This window comes from Mya arenaria, chromosome 7, assembly GCF_026914265.1.
Source record: "Mya arenaria isolate MELC-2E11 chromosome 7, ASM2691426v1".
Lineage (NCBI taxonomy): Eukaryota > Metazoa > Mollusca > Bivalvia > Myida > Myidae > Mya > Mya arenaria.
The window spans coordinates 65780041-65797993 of NC_069128.1; the positions used below are offsets into that span (position 1 = coordinate 65780041).

The following is a 17953-nucleotide window of genomic DNA, read 5'->3' on the forward strand; positions in this document are numbered from 1 at the left end:
CTAGATATACTTTAAGGGCCTTCCACAATGCAAACGTTGGTGTGAAAGGCCACAAATTAAAACGTTTCAAAAGTGTATGTTTGATACAGTACAGTTGTGTGGAATAATCTGTTTTTGGAGTAAAGCAAACTTCCTTTGAGAAAAGATTCGGGATAATTAGAAGTTATACATTTCAAATGACACCAAATTAGCGAATGAAGATTGCATTATACCTTGAATCAAATAGCAGTTGCATTTTTCGGAAATGTATGTCAGCAGCTCAGAGTTTATTGGCGAATCGGCATGTTTGCATTTGGCCATTTACAAACTATCTTCAATGGGCAGACAAAGTATAATGATAAAGCAATTATGTATGATAAAAACATATATATTTAAAAAAAACTCAATTATTGCGTCCAATAGAAGCAGTTAAACTTCTAGCTTTTTCTGTTCTCAATTGAATAGCACTATATACATACTAAGCTAAGTTTTGAAAAAAATAAATCCGTCTTTACTGACATGAAATATTTTAATCCATCAATATTCTGCCGATTATATTAAATACAATATTTATTTCTAAGTTCTTAATAGACTGTACAACATAGTAGGAAATGATATTCAGACTCAACAGTATTTTGTGAACGAAGTTTACATTTCCTATTACATACTCATATTAATATAATGATCGACCATTCTCTAATTCAAGTACATGAGATGATAGTCTTAGTCTTGATAAATCTTTACGATGGTTGTCATTTTTACAACACGTTAAATATACTTCAAATAAAAATTCTTGTTTGAATTTTTGGCTGAGATGTTATCATACCATGTTTGAAAATATATGTCTCTTATTTTTCGGGTTAACAAAGGTATATAATTAATATTAAATCAATATATCTATATTAAAATCAACTAACAAATTACAACTACCCGCTCTGTTTCCTGAAAAATGCATTGCCATTTGCTTATTGATACGAAATCTAATAAAATTGTCTTTCGTACAATTTGCTCAACTCCTTTTTACACCTACACATGTCGCAGAGGATAATGCTTGCTAAATATTGAACCTAAAAACTAAACAAAAATGATTTATTTGAAACGTTTTATGTTTTGGTTATTCATACGACGTTTGAACAGTGGAAGGCGACACAAGTTAAACATGGTATTTAAGAGCAACCCTTTAATGTTTGGGATTCCAGATTTCTAACGGCAACTACAAAATAAAACATTGTACGAGTATTAAACCTGCTCGGTACCGCCATACCTTGCCGTCGACAATTTAACTCGACTGTCTACGGAATTCTTTTAAATTAGCTGTTCAGTAAAGGAGGGAATATAGTTTCTGTTAACATTTAGAAACCGGTTTATTTGTATTGTTTTTAATAATTCATTTTTACAATACTTTAATTAAATTGAAAAAAAAACTTTACATCATGAATATATCAGTGCAATTGCATTTGATCGGATGCCATTTAAAGTGACGTCATTCAATCATGACCGAGGAATTTCTTCAAACATTCGTCTTAAACGGAGGATAATTATCGAAATAAAATCAAGACAATACACGTTCTTTTGAGCAGGTAATGATTCAGATTTTTTAATTGGTAGAAAAATAATATTGTGTTGTTCCAATTTCAGTTTGTATTTTGGTGACCTCTTTATTTTGGTATCGTTTAAAAACAGGTTTTGGGTGCAGAAAAAGTTATTATCAAGAATGAAATATAGACTATTCAACAACAAAAAAGTCTTTTTGGCCTCAAAAATTACAAAAATAGGTCAATTTACATCCTGTTAAGATTTAACTAAAAAGCATATATAATACCTCATAGCGTTCTGTATAATGTACGGACGATAACTGGTTTTAAATATTAGTTACAAGAAACCAAAAACCTTTCAAATGATACCAAAATTGTAGGAGCTCACCACCCTTTACAAACTTTATTAAAGAGGAGAGAAGTCTTAATATTAGCTCTAAGCTATCTCTTCAATCCCTTTTCATGTATACTTGTTATATACTGATATATTAAAATCATATGAATTAATACTGTTTACACCAAATATAATTAAAAAGAAGTTATTCTATTTGATACGATTGTTTTAAATATAGTAAACTATTTAAGATCAATGGCTGTCAGCTGGTGTAATAGTACTTATTTACTGCTCTATGAAATTTGTAAATTGGATGGTTACGTTTGTCAATAAAAGGTGAATTATTTAATATCAACCGCCCAATGTTCCATAATTGGGTGTTTACTTCAACAACTCTCGGTTATATCAGTGAGGTGTTGTCATCTATTGCCAATTATGTTTGTTAATCATTTAACTTTGAAGGTAATTCATCAAACGTTTGGTGTTTCAAACACTTATAAATCTATTCGCACTACACTGCTAGCAGTCAGAACATGCAGTGGACCTTTTGTTAACCTTGTGTATAGATCACTTGGAATCGTAGCCTAATTTCGTACCGAAGATGGCTAGCTTGCTATGTGATGATTTTACTACAACTGCAGAAGCAGAGACACACGATCCATTTGTAGTATTACCCCAAACGCGATGGCGTATTATCGTTACCCTTACCTAGGTTATACATCTCTTCACAACTTTTAATGCGCAGTAGAGTAAACAATAAGAAAAAACGGTCAGCGGCACTCACATCCGGATGACACAGATTACACAAGTATTGACAGCTTATTCAATCACATCGACAGTAACAACATTTGAGTCTAAAAATTGTTTGTCCAATTAAAACCTATTTACCCAGATCACGTTATAAATCTTGATCAGACATGAGTTAAACGAAATACCACAATAATACGCCTTTACAAGTAATTGTTAGTATAATAAGCTTTCTTCCTTTATCACATGTCATGCTCGTATTCAATACTTATTGATCTGTCGTTACAATCAATCAACGTTACAGCAATATCTAAACTTCTAATCACGACATACTTCTTTGTTAAATATCTGACTTATTTGGATTTTGCAGCCTTCAAATAGCTGTTTGTCTAACGGCGTTGTCTGATCTATTGAAATGCCATGCTTACAAATGTTACCACAGTGCAATTGGTTGATACAAAAACAATCAAACAATCAAAACTTGATATTTGTTTAGATAATGTGAACTGAATATGGATGACACATATACGTCAAAATTGTTTAAATCGATACAGCATCATCGTGTCCTATTTTCTTACTTTAAATTTAGTATTTCCATGCGTGTGTTTTGTACTGACACTTTTGTGATGAATAATGTCAAACGTCACTTGGTATGCTTCGTTGTGATTTTAAACTTCGATCATACAATAATTGTCTGTTGAAAACATTTTATGATATCTTTAAAATGACAGCCCTACTCAAAGTGTAATTTGATCATTTGACGGATGCACTATTTGCAATTTCCAAATTCATTTAAACCAGCTATTATTCAGACAACCGATACTTCGAAATCAGTTTTCACATACAGAATAGGGTTCAATTATACGTTCACCCTGAATTCAATGGAACAAATAATTAACAGTCTTTTGTTAAAAAGGCAGATTTGTACATATGTACAAAGCCAAATTATCACATAGTTAAAACTGTGAAAGGGAGATTGGGCGAAAACCGGGTAATAAGACTTATTTAGTCGTTTTGCGGCGGTACGGTTACGTGCTCCAGATCATGGGTATTTGCTCAAAAAGGTCAGTTTGGATCAAATAGGTCAAAGCCGCAGCTTTTGAAAATTTGAAAGCATGACTTGATCTCAAAACTTTTGATCAATGATTCATTGTAGTATATTGACCTAGTGTGTGGCAAACTCCTGTTGGAAAGAACTTGAAATTACGTTTAGGGTTGGTGGGTTATAAAACATCCCTATTACAGGATTTAGAAAAGAAACTGTGCAGATTCAATAACGTTAGTTTCGAATGGTTTATCGTCAAGGTAAGCTGAAGTAAGCTTATAATGAGTCAGGTAAACTGATTGTGGTTTTTATTGTAGCAACTGTACCTGTACCTGCAGTTTCCATTGTGTTATTATTTCTTAAGAGTATTTGAAATTATATTGTTTTAAGATAAAAAGGATGCTTTAACCGGCAATTTATTATTCGACTACGTTTAGTCCACAAACTAGGACTTCATGAAATATACGATATAACCGAATGTTTGATAAAAGCACAATTTGAACCAACTTGAAAATGATTAGTCTACTTTGGTAAATATATGCTACTTGAAAATTAGTGTCATATTAAAAATCACCTGCATCTACCATCATCTACTAGATATTATTTTGTTGTGTTTTGAAAAAGGTAAATGAGGCATTGGATGTGTTACATAAGCTACATGTTTGTTTAGTTTTAATAAAATATTTTTGAAAATAAACACCGCTAAAATTAGTGGCCGAGATGTTTGCAAAAGAACGATGCCAACAACGAAGGCGATAAGTGTACGTGTTTCTTAAGAAAGCTTAAAGTGTCAAATAAAGAAGATAAATCTTGCGTCGGCGGCATAAGGATTCGCACCTCTGGTACCACTTTGTCAACTGAAGACATACGCTATATTCGGTAATGCACTATCCGTGGATATTATAACCTTCCCTCTAAGCCCCCTTTTTAAGCCCTTGTTCAAAGCAGTCTCCGGGTAATGATCTGCTTAGTTTGCCATAGTTAATGGATCTTTCACGTCTGGGAACTGTACCATTCAACAAACATTTTTTTCACATCTACTAAGCTAAAGTGTTATTTCTGTTCATTGATGTAGCGTTTAAATAAGGAAGTTGTTCAAACAGTTTGCTTAGCTTTAACAATATTTCAATGCTGACTAAAATATCTGACTTTTAAAGTTGTTTTGTCTTTCACTATAAAGAACCGCAAAAGACCTATGTAGTATCACTATTAACGTTCTATTTAAGTTTCTACGACAGTGTCGACAAGTTTTTGACACATTTGACAAATTAACCTACTTTTTAACCTGGGTCTTTACCTTCTTTTTAAGAATTTTGTTTTACCTAGATTCAGAGTTGAATATATGTCATTTTTGAAAACGACAAGTAGTGATCTAGATTTTTATTCGACAGGACCAATACTCAAATGTTACTCAAATGCTACCTTGATATGATGGAGATGAACATTTCAACCAATTTGCATGACATATTGCTTCAACATGAGCCTTCATACTTCTATAACCAACTGTCCCAGCAAATTTGAAATATCCCCAAGACAAACCTTTATAAGGCCTTACCAAATCCGGATATATAAATATGCCCTCTAGATCGTTTATTTTGGTACTCTGTAATATGACTTAGTGGGGCACAGACTGTTTTACCTTAACGAACCAGCATCAAATTCGTCCGAGATGCTACTGAGGCAAGACATTTCTGACAAATTGTCATCGAGAATTAATAGTCCGAAATGGTTTTATTTTTAATAGAGTTTAAACCAAAAAAAGGTTGAAAGCGAACGGATGGCGGCTTAAGGACACAACACGATGGTAATAAACCTTTAAAATCTGGGGAGAGGGTGGAGCGATGTGTTATTACATTAAGGACTATGTAGAATAGGGGTTTGATTTATTAATTGTCTCCAGGAACGTCAATACTTCTGTGAAAAACTCCTAGTTCGACTTAATTTGATGTTAAAGTTTATCTTGAAATAGTCTAAGGGTCCCGGGGCATAACCAACCATCGGGGTTGGAGACATTTTGTTTAATGCTTTATATAACTGATTGCATGGTTAAATCCAGAATATATACCTTAATTATTTGGAACATAAAATGTTTGTTGTTCTAAATCGAAAGATAGACCTTTCATTGACTCGATTGCATAATGATAACAAGTGTTGTTTTTTTATAAATTATGTTTCCTGTCTGAAGTTAAATCTTTACCAATGTAAATAAGGTAAAACAATTTTAACTCATTAATTATTGAGTATAAGTAAACTACACCTTTTGCATGGTCTAAACACTGATTAGAAGGGTTTTGTCGGCGTTTCATACTAAAAGTCAATCCTTCTATGCTCTGTAAAAATATGTTTAAGTATAGCCAAGGTAAACATGTCCTTAACGCCCCTTTATGACCCGCCCCCGATGGCGGTTGTAGTAGGGTTATAAATAAATAATAACTCGAAAAGGGGGCTAGGTTTACCCTGCGGAGAGGTGAAGGGTGTTCAATAAAAACTGAGTGATGAGTGGATAAGGACGCATGTAATCGGTCGAAACCTGATGGTCATTATATGTATATATCTAACAGACTAAGAAATACTGTTCGGATTTAAGCAATGGCGGACATTTTGTTCATTACTTATATAGAGGACACTACACAGACACGCTCCGTAGCAGAAACCTAAACGGAGTGACACGGATAAAGTATAAGAGGAATAAAACGGAATACACATAGCGTTATAAAACAAAAGAAACAGTTACCGCATCCATAGAACTATCTGTAATTATAAAGGTTTTGGGTGAATGAGTTCCTATCCTGACAACAATTTTACAAGCGATGGAGCTGAAGGTAATGATTAAAAAAGAATGAAATGTGATTGTAGACAAGAATTTGGTCTAACGTAATCTGTTCGTTTCTGCTAAAATAGATACCAATAAAAGTAAAACACAAATGAACATGTTTTCATTGCCTTTCCAGCCGGAGATTGTGTTCGGTACATTTTGTCTATTCAATACATGGCGTCAAAATAAATAAATGAGCTAAAACCGTACGTGTTTCTAGAAGTTAAAATTGCTTTACTCGAATTTTGGTACAAATGTGAATAATCAATATTTAACTTATTATATAAGTTAAAATCATTTAAATATTTCTCAATATTGGTCTGTTATTCATTACAAATACCCAAATAAGCTACATCGTTCTCAGATTCAATTGACAGTTATATTGAAAACCAACCCATCTTGAAACTTATGATTTGGAATTGTATCGAACACACATTTTGGCCTGAACAAAATCTTTTTGTTTTGTTTACAATATCTAAAAAAGGCTACATGTTATTCCTTTAATACTTATAATAATATATACAAAGAATCAATCGTTTTGTACAGACATATGTTGTGACATCGTTGTTAGTTTTGGTGTTTAATTGTATGACGAATCAAACATGAACACATAAACGAATTATTAAAGCATATAGATGAAAAACAACATTCAACTCACTTAATTTTTTCGAGTTTGAAATTCATATTTGATTTTGGTTTCGGTGTTTTGTGGCAACTATGATCTATTGACGCAAATACGTATGAAGTTTACCTATCGGAGACTTCCATTAACCAGTTGAATTCTTGCTAGCAATACATTTGTAGCTGATACGGCAAATGACAATCTTAAACACACCTTAACATTTTAAACCATGAATTGCATTTTACTTATCTTTAAGAGTAATCCTTAATGTTTGGGATTCCCAAAATCCAATGGCAACTACAAAACAAAAAAACCTGTTCGGTACCGCCGAGCCTTGCCTTCGCAAACTGTTAGAGGCTGTTTGCGCAATTGAGCTTCTTAATATATATGCAAAAAGCTACAGAAACATGCTCAGTAGCAAAAAGTTTAAACATAAACCCGGTTTAGTGGCAATGGGCAAACGCCAAAGACATAGGACACAAATTCACAAACAAGAAACATAGAACAGCACACAACTCTATAAACAGCACAGTGCATAAATACTCTCTCTCTCTCTCTCTCTCTCTCTCTCTCTCTCTCTATATATATATATATATATATACGTTTACGTGTACTAGTAGCTACACGTACAAGTTCAAGTAGTGATTCGTAATTAACCACAAGCATGCTTTGGTTGCATTATTAACTTAATGTCCCATATTCATATTTTGAAATTGTTGACTAGCTTGAACTGTACAGTTAATCTTCTTCTTTTTAACTTTATTCTTTTTTTCACTTTTTTTTGGTGAGGGGGGGGGGGTTGCTTTTTAACATGTATTGATATCATATGTAATTTTATGATGTGATATATACATGTTAAATGTTTGCCGTATTACAATAATTGTAGTGCTGAGGTGTCTTTTTAGTTTTGTTTGTGATAATATTTATGCGAAAAACTACAGCCATATCTTTAAGTCCTGGATGTTCCTCAGCTGTGATAAAATCAGAATGATTTATTCTTTCGCAGCTGCCCTCACATTAACAAAACAATGTGATTCATTGTAGAACACGGTCTTACTACCGTATATAACTTAATCATGATAGTGCATTTTTGTGTGGGCCAATGACAATCGAGGATTTTTAAAAGTATTTGTTCCTCAAATTTACATATATCGACTCTGACAAATCCACAAGAAAACACCAAATAAGTTAGAGTTCAATATTGACGATATACAGAAAACAGAGCGGGCTACCTCGAACTAACTTGGTGGTAAAATATACTGACTGAAAAATACTCTTTGAAACTGTTTTTGACGCATTCTTCAGAATCGATCTACGTGAAATTTATTAACAGAGAATTTAAAAATCCTCGACTGCCATTTGTCCACACAACAATGCAAACACCATGTATATGCTTCCTTTTGTTAAAATAAGTTAATGCATTTTTTAATATCATGTTTAACTTTCTTGACTTTAATGATAAAAAGAAAAAAACATGATTTATGTACTGACAAAAACTAAAAACTATTTGCCTTTATAAAAATAATTCTAATTAATAGCTACGTGGCCATTACTCCCCCCAAAAAAATTGCCAAAATTTTACATTAAGTGTGATGGAAGTCTTTTATGAAAGAAAAAAAAAGAAGGAAAAATCGGTTCTATTATCTGTACAGCAAATGCATATATCATATATGTATATACATATGTGTAACCTTGGGAATGAATATGTATTTGCCTCTTTATTTAATCTATTACACATATCTGTTTATACTTTGTTGTTATATTTATTTACATATCAGTTATAGTTTTAATATGTGCTAAACAATCAGTAACGAAATGAATGTGATACTTAAGCAACCAAGAATTGTTCTGTTCTATTTAATATATTAGGCCAGTATACACTAGTCAAAGGCAAGTAGGTGCAGGTCAAGGCCTTGTAGATCCAAGAAGATTTAAGTCAATGCCAAGGAGACGCTAGTCAATGCCAAGTAGATGCATCTCAGTGACAAGCAAATGCAAGTCGGTACCAATTAGACGAAACTCAATGCCAAGACTATGCTAGTTGATGCCAAGTAACACCCAAGTGAATGTAAAGTAGCTTCTAGGCAATGCCAAGAACATCCTAGTCATATCAAGTAGATGCATGTTCATATTAAGTAGATGCAAGTCAGTTCCAGGAAGAAGATAGTAAATGCCACGTAGAAGCTAGTAAATGAGAATTTGATGCACGATAAGGCGACGAAGATAATTGCCAATGCCAGGTATACGCTAGTTAATGCCTTGTAGACATTAGTTAATGCCAAGTTTATGCAAGTCAATTTCGAGTCAATGCCAAGTTCATGCAAATTAAAACTAATAGAAGCTAGTGAAAGCCAAGCTAATGCAAGTCAATTCAAAACAGTGGCTAATGAACGCCAAGATGATGCAAGCCAATGCCAAGTATATACAATTCATTTAAATGAAGGGACTAATAAATGCCAACCATACAATAGGCAATGCCAAAGCAGACGAAAATTAAAGATAATAGTCAACTGATGCAAGATAATGACAAAAAGGGCATGAAACTGCTAAGTAAATGCGAGTTAATGCCAAGTTGATGCAAGTCATTTCCAAGTAGTAGCTCACGAATGTCAAGTAAAGGCTATGAATGCATAGAGTTTGTAAGATCCAAAGTCAACACAAGACTAGCATGTTCAATGACAAGACATTACAGTCGTTTTGAGAATCGTGAAGTTTGCTTCAATTCACCTCGAAAAAAGTGCACACTTTTACGATGTTATCAGCGTTTATAAATATATTTGGCACTCGCATATCAGACAATTTAAGAGCAGACAGTTGAAAGTCAATATGCACCAGTGAGAGCTCGAGTAACTTGTACAATCCGGCTATGAATTCTAGCTTATTCGACTTGCCGATTGCAGGCAAAGATTGTGAGTTTATTTCACCTTTGTTAAGTTCCCGCTCTTTGAAATTGCAGATTTCCTTGTTCATGACACCCTGAATACCTCGTTAAATGATCATTGTCGAGTTCTTGTAAGAAATACATATCTTCCAAATTATGGAGGCACAACACAGCGGTACGTTTATAGAGTATGACGATCGTTTGAGCATCTACATTTATGAGGGTCAACGCGGAAAAAAATCGGCAAGACGAGAGATCAAGCATTCCATTTATTTCTATGTTGTGGATATGAAGTGTGTGCAAATTAATGCAACTATCAAAACACGTCGGCTATGTAATTGTCTTCACGGATGAAGACTGAATATTTATGTACGAGAGCGAAACACTTCAGAGATCTATCAAATAATCTGCCATTTCGTTCGTAGACATGTTCTCGAATGAACGGCAAGCAATATGTTTTCTTCTCTGTGATTGACCTGTATTATTTGTTGGTGTGCTTGTCACCTTTGCGACACATTAAATATGTAGTGATCAATATCTGGAGAATACGATTTGGCTTCCTGCCAAGCGTCAAGTGTTCTTTTTAAAAATTTGTCGACTGATTCTGGCGTTATAATACCCTCAGAACACATGTCTTGTACGCAGACATGTGAATATAGTTTTTAAATGTATTGGCCATTTGATTTGTTCATTCCGCATATAAAGCAGAATAGTTCGCTGGTCAGAACTATATTCTTATTAAATCATGGGGTGCATGTCAGTAGGTACTTGAGGTTTTCTTAAAATGCCCAAAATTGGATAGCAGCATGGAACTCCTTAAACGTTGGTGCAAAAAAAATGAAAACCCATTCTCCTCCAACTGACGGTTTGGCATCAATTCCTGTTTTCAAAGCAAATGGTTCGTCTTCCTCCTTCAGTTGACATGTTTTCGAATGAATTTTCATTGGCAAGTAGTAACCATCAAACAACGATGCAAATGTTATTTGTAAAAGGTCTAGTAACAACTTTAAACGACCTTAGCAGAGCTGAGTTTTAGTGAAACAGTTTGGAAGCGTTTAATGAGTATGACTTATATTCCCCTGATACTAAAATTTGAGCATTGAATGTTCGTTGAAAACAGCAGCTCAATGGTATTACAGTAGAGCTCACATCTGGAGGATCCAAGTTCCTAGTTCTCAAACGAATCCGTAATAACTGCAGTATGTATAGAAGATTCAGCATACACTGTCAGTCGTTCAAGGCAAATACTTTTTCGATAAATACCCTCTCATAATGTTGGATTGATAGTTATCCGCGACCCATTAAGCATCGAAAATGAAATCAGGATAGCTTGCGATTAACTCGCCCAACTTTATTAAAAATTTAATATCGAAGTGCCTCAAAGCATCTCTGTTTCAACATGAGGAAACATTATACAGAATATGAATGATAGGTTGTGCCAATCCGTGCATATAAAACTGTACCAGTGTATTCTAGTATATTCTAGTTAAGATGGTCTCTTATTGCTAAGCCTACTTCTTCAAATGTCAAAAGAATAAACCAGTTTATTTATAGTATTTTAACTCTTTTTTAAGTCTTTTTTCACATTTTTTTGATGCTATACAATGTCGAAGAGGAATATTTTTCGCGTTACTGGTTATACAAGTTTCCTTATGCACGTATATTTATGAAATCTTCCTGATCCTCATAACGTGCTCAAGTGTGGAGGTCTTTGTGTACTGACAACATTTTAATTCCTGTCTTTTGAGTTTAGTTCGATACCATAATTTTGGAATCTTCCGATTTGTGCGTACGTGCGTGCTTGTGCGTGTGCGTGTACTGTGTGTCTGTGTGTGTGTGTGTGAGTGTGCGTGCGTGTGTTCGCGCGCGCACGCGCGCGCGTGTGTGTGTGTGTGTGTGGGGGTGTTGGTGCTTGTGTTGGTGTATGTGTTGGTGTGTGTGTTGGTGTGATGGTTTGGTGAAATGGTGTTTTAATGTATTGGTGTGTTGGTGATGGAGTATTGGTGTTTATGTAATGTTGTGTGTTTGTGTGCTTGAGTGTGTGTGTGTGTGCGATTGTGTGTACCTACGTTCATGCGTGTTTGAAAGACTGAACACAAACTTAAGCCAACAACTCATGTTATAAAAATACAAATACATGCGTAATTCCTTTTTAATTTTTTTTAATGTTAATTTTAGTATATGCTATAGACTGCAAACTTATGCGTAATAAATGTATTTATACCATTGTAATATTGGATGGAAAATGTACTCATTTTCATTTTTTCATTAGAAGGGACACAAATCTTCAACAGTTAACTTTGGTTGGTATTCAGTATTGGTCTCATTTGTAACAGAGTGATTCGCGACAGAAGGGACACTGTACTTCTACATTAAACCTTCTTGGTATTCAACAGTTGTCATACTTGGATTTGAGAAGAATTAAACGACATAATGAACACTACTCTTCAATATTAAAACTTGGTTAGTATTCAGTATTGGTCTAACTTGTATCAGAGCGATATCACGAAAGAAGGGAAGCTGTACTTCTACATTAAACCTTTGTTAATATTCAATAGTTGTCTGACTTGGATTTGAGAAAACAATTAAGTGACATAAACACACTATTCTTTATCATAAATCTTTGGCTGATATTTAGTTTCGGTCTTACTTCGACAATCTCATTGCGTGACATACATATCAAACCAATATAGTGAATGAAGACAATAATGTTTGACCTTAAGATTGACTAAAGGTGAACATTGAATACCAACCCTGACAGTTCTACAATTTTGTTTATAAAAGTTGTGTTATACGTTTTGTCATACCGATTGTTATATAGGCAGATCATTTGATCATTCTCAAGATATATCAATAGACAAAAGTTGGTAGCACTGATGTTTATTGTGTATAATTGCGAATATCAACGGTTATCATTTCATACCGATTAAAATTAAAAGACAACGTGTGACGCCCTTAAATCCAAGTTGTAAATAATGCTCTAATAGGACACTCGGTGGCAACGGTATCATTAATTTATATAATAAAATGTACCAATTTTGGGAAAAAAACTGACGAATTAAGTGACATATTTTGCAGCCGGTTCGGCAATTCAAAACTTTTAAATTGCGACCTCCAAGGTGTCGAAATGAATGGCTGTTCAGACAATGGCCACACACCTACCACATATCAGAATATGGTTTATTTATCCTCATTTGTTTAATACATAACACACTTGTCTGGACAGTAACGTCATCCGACGAGCAAATAAGATTTATTTTGAACAAACAAATATAAAACGGTAACAAAGAGGTATTCAACATTTGACAACTAAATGACAGATGCATTATTATGCATTGAAACACTAATTGAAAGATATAAACAATCACTGTACAAACTGGAAAAGATAACATCAAAAACGATATATATGGCATACTTACAAGATTCAGTCCAAAGAAATATCAAACCTATTTACAAAACACGACAAATACTTTATTTATGACAAAGACGTCAGGATCAAAATTGACTTAAATTAAAAAAAACGAACTTGGTCAAGAGAGAACCAGCTTGCAAACATCTATTAAGGAAATATGAGATACGCTTGTTTGATACTTGCTGTGATAAGCGTAAACGAGCAAACCTGAACTAAGCTATAATATTTAATTAATCTATGTTTATTGATAAGCTTACGTTCAGTGTTGGTTGAAAAAGGAGACGGAGAAGCTATGCTTAATTGCTTAACACTTAAATATTTTTTTTCCTGTCATAAGCGATACACTTCTCTTAAATAGTTTCAATAAATACTTTGATGAAGCAATCAATTCGTTGTAAATTGCTCAATCAATTGTGAAACTCATGTACACACAAAGTTATTAGTTACGAAGCTACATATGTAACCTGTTTGAGGGGAAACATGTTTGCTTTCAGTTCACATTTGCTGCGAAGGTGGGGAATGCTCACGAGGGAATTACAATTTATCATTTAAAAATCGTTTCGATGCTCAATTCATTCCGCTTAGTGTTCATCCATATTAAAACCAGCAACTTGTTTACTTGCATCGTTGTTTTTATGAGATGCGTAAGTGATTCAGTGATATGTCAAGTAAATTTCCCTTAGGATTTTGATGGTAGATACGTGTATAATGGGGAAGTTTTATCTCCAATTTATAGTGATACAGCACCTTGGAGAGTGATTCATTGACAGGATATGAACAGTGTTATCCGTTCGCATGGTTTATGCTGGTGTAGATTTGTGTCCTGGTTGTAAGTGCTTAACATATATATGCTGGGAAAGTCTCTGAGAAGTATGTGTATGCATATGTACCATATGAGGGTTTGGTGTTTGTCGTTTCATTAATGTATATACACTACTTTCATTTTGAGAATCCTCATTTTAGCAGACGACTGGATCGCTTATGCGGAAAATGCCACTTACGGCAGCATTATGCGAATGGGCAAAAGGAAATTAAAAGGCCCTTACCCTTATCCGTGACGTAAAATATATAATAGTACCAGTAATAATGTTTGGCAATATGTAAGGAGGTACTTTTGAAGAATTGGACTGCCTAGATAACTGGTCAAATAAGAAATTGAGGTTTTTAAATTGCGTTTTCCGAGTTGATATGCCTACATATGTGGAAAACAGCCCATTGAGCTGATATTTCTTGTTAACACATACCCGACTTTTAATAAAGATTCTTATTTCTTGTATCTTGTATCTTGTACATAATGCCATCTTCTGAAAACCAAAAGAATGTGGTCATATGCCCGTTTGCTCAACGCAATGTTGTCGTCTCGCTGAACATAACGCAGCACACCAGCCTTACCGTTTGACATTTGTAACGTCCCAGTCAATCTCCCCGACTGACAGGGTTTATAGAGCATGGCACGGGAGGCGGTGATCGCCGAAAGCTTAGTACATTAACCATAACCTTTGTCTGCAGAACAGTATATTGTGTCCTATAAGTGGTAAGGCAAAACAACGTATGTCTACGGATTGATATCTTCTGTTTCCAAATATTTGGGTATGTTACTTGCAGCGTTAGAGAACATAATTTGAATACAAACGATCTTTTTCAAAAGGTTTACCTAGAAAACAAAGTTTACATATTGATCAATCAGCATTAAAACATTCATCAACATCTCCAAAACATTAACGCAATTGTTCATACAAAGTACTTTGTTTACCGAATCCGGGTTTGATAACTGACCCTAACAAATCATGTATTGAGCTGGTTTTCCACATCACCCAAAATATATATTTTTGCATAATTGTTTGTGTCAACCCACATGCTTACATTGTCAATTTTGTATAAAAATATACAGTTCACGGAAATCCGAAAACTATGAATAGACGCGGATTATGTGACGAAAACCAGCGATTATCCGTAACTTTAAATAACATGATCACGTTTGTAACTTGATATTCATGCAAAGCTAATTTTTATCGTATATGTTCGGTTTAAATCTTGCAAATTGTACAACTTGTTTTACAGCGTTAAATAGGTCAAACGTTATATCTGAAATGACCTTAGAAGGTTTGCAGAATAGAACCTGCTCTGTTTTCGTAAATCAGATTGTCGCATGCCATCTTATTTATTATATTTCAGTTTAGGCTTACAAGAGTTTCGGGTAACATGCTACTTAAGTTTGCGTCTGTGTCAGCGTCCGTTTAAAGTTATAAGGTAAGTTGGATTTTAATTTTATTACTCCAAAACGCTTCATTCAATTGACTGAATTCTTCACACAGTTATTTATGACCATCACACAATGAGGTTACATAACTTCATATTATCCGAAATACAGCTTATGACATCTGATTAACTTAGGAACTTTAGTTTAAGTTTTAGGGAAAATTGTTTCCGTTTAAAATATTAGGAAAGTTGGGATTTTCACTAATTACTTCTATACCCTTCCTTCAATTTGACTTAATACTTTACAAAGTTGATAACGACTATTAAACAATAAAGGTACATTACAATTAGGGTGCATAACTCCATACAATTTCTAGCGCTTGGTCGACTGAAAGAATTTGGTTAAAATCTTTTTGGCAACTTTTGGGTTATCTCACAAATGAGGTTTCATAACTTCATATTAACCCTTCTCGCAAAGTACGGCCCTTGAATGACTTTGTTAACTTATTTTATTGCTTTTGACAGGCACATTTTTATATTTCACATAATGAAACCTGTTTATTAGAATGAAGTACGTCTTCGTTCGGGTAGGCCTCGGGGGGGGGGGGGGGGGCGTCAAACTCACCTACTGTATCGAATAATTTTAGTTAGGTTAGACATATAGTGACAAAACATGTGGCATATATGAAGACTTGATGGAGACCTTTCATAGGATTGGGCTTTGGGCCCCCAGATTCTAGGTCAAGTTCACTGTTACTAAGATAGAAAAACGGTTGGTACCAAATAACTTAAGTTAGGGTTGTGTTATTGCGACCAAACTTAGTATATCTGAGAAGTAAATAAAGACATTTCATCGGACAGTGTTCTTTCGCTGTTATACTTGATGTTGATATTGTGCAAAATTCAAACTTAAACACAGAAACAAAATATATATAATCATAAAGGTAAAATAACGACAACAACGGTCAGCCCACTTTTCCTAATTCACAATATACTTGACTCGTCAGCTTGAAATCATGTTTTTCTTTATTTTGGATACTCCATTTCTGCTTTGTCACTCGACATGTTTTGTTGAAGCATATTGGAATGAATTTTACCCATAGTATAGGAGACTTCAATAAGTAAATTAAATTTGTGCGTGAAATATATTTGTACATAATATGGCACACTGACAATCTACGAAACACCTTAAAAGGACGACGCAATTTAAACGTAAACTAATGTTTGGGATTCCAGATTTCCAATGGCAACTTCGAAATAAAACATTGTACGGGTATAAAATACGCGCTCGTCCTCACCGTACTTTGTCTTTGACAACTTTTGTCAAGGGCTGTTTGCGGAATAAAGTTTCTTTAAGCTTTTTCTGTAAACGAGGGTTCATATTTTGTAAGAACGGTTTTGAGAGGTTTTTGCAGTTGCGTTTTTTTATAATTATTCATTTTTACAGTGCTTTCATTAGTTTTGGTAAACTTTATTCATATAATAAGTTAATTTTGTTTATTCAGTTGCCATTTTGAGTTATTGTCATTTATAAAAACTCGAACAAGGATTTACTTCAAAGATACCTTGACAAACGGAGGATAGTAAAATAGAAGAAAAGAAGACATACATTTGTTCGGGCAGGTAGAGAATTATTTTCATTTAATTAGTGCTAAAATAAAATTGTGATGTTTCACTTTCACGTATTCGACACACAAATATGTGAATGTGATGTCTGGTGAAGCCATATTATTTTGGTATCGATTAAAAGAGAATTTGTGTGCAGAATTATTTTAAAAACAAATAGTATAACAAAAATAGTCCATTTGCCTTAAATATGCAAAATAGGAAAATTTACATCCGATTTCAGTTGAAATATGGAACATCTGAAACTTCCTGCATAACGTACGTTTGACCATCTATTTAACACATGAGTAATCAGTAATTAACTACCTTTTAATTGGTACCAAACTTATATGGGGTCACCTTTCAATTAAAATATAGCATAAAGGTTTACTCTAATTAAATATAAAAGAAAACTTCTTTATGTATTGATTTGCCATTTTTTTTTTGGAAATCGTCAGTGAGATTTCGATTTTCTAGCTATATATTAATTATTGAGACTTGCCGAGATTTGTGTATCGCAGGGGAGTATCGTGTGTGTAGGAATTGCTTAATTAATTTTGATATTAGATGTGTAGAAGATGAATTTCATGTATTCTTTCATTGTAACAAATCCAGAACAAAAATACAACTTTATATCTAATCGTGGTACACAGGTAGGCAAGACTTCCAGCACTTCATTAATTTTGTGCAAAGTCAAAACAATGACAGAATAAACAATATATAGCATTCTTTGTAAATGTAATATTAAAAAAAAATGATAAAGTATAATGGCTGTCAAT

The 17953-nt window shown here is 33.8% G+C and overlaps 1 protein-coding gene across 11 annotated transcripts in view; it reads left to right on the forward strand.

Moving 5' to 3' along the window:
- Positions 1 to 1218: 1218 nt before the first annotated feature.
- The window catches only part of LOC128240798 (uncharacterized), a 47483-nt gene continuing 30748 nt past the window's right edge, over positions 1219 to 17953 (forward strand). For 6 of the 11 annotated variants that reach the window (XM_052957673.1, XM_052957681.1, XM_052957680.1 and 3 more), the window contains exons 1-3: positions 1219 to 1559; positions 15546 to 15620; positions 17075 to 17192. The gene's annotated coding sequence lies outside the window, so the exon portion shown is untranslated. The remainder of the gene's footprint in view (positions 1560 to 15545; positions 15621 to 17074; positions 17193 to 17953) is intronic. The other 5 variants (XM_052957682.1, XM_052957677.1, XM_052957674.1 and 2 more) reach the window with 4 other exon arrangements.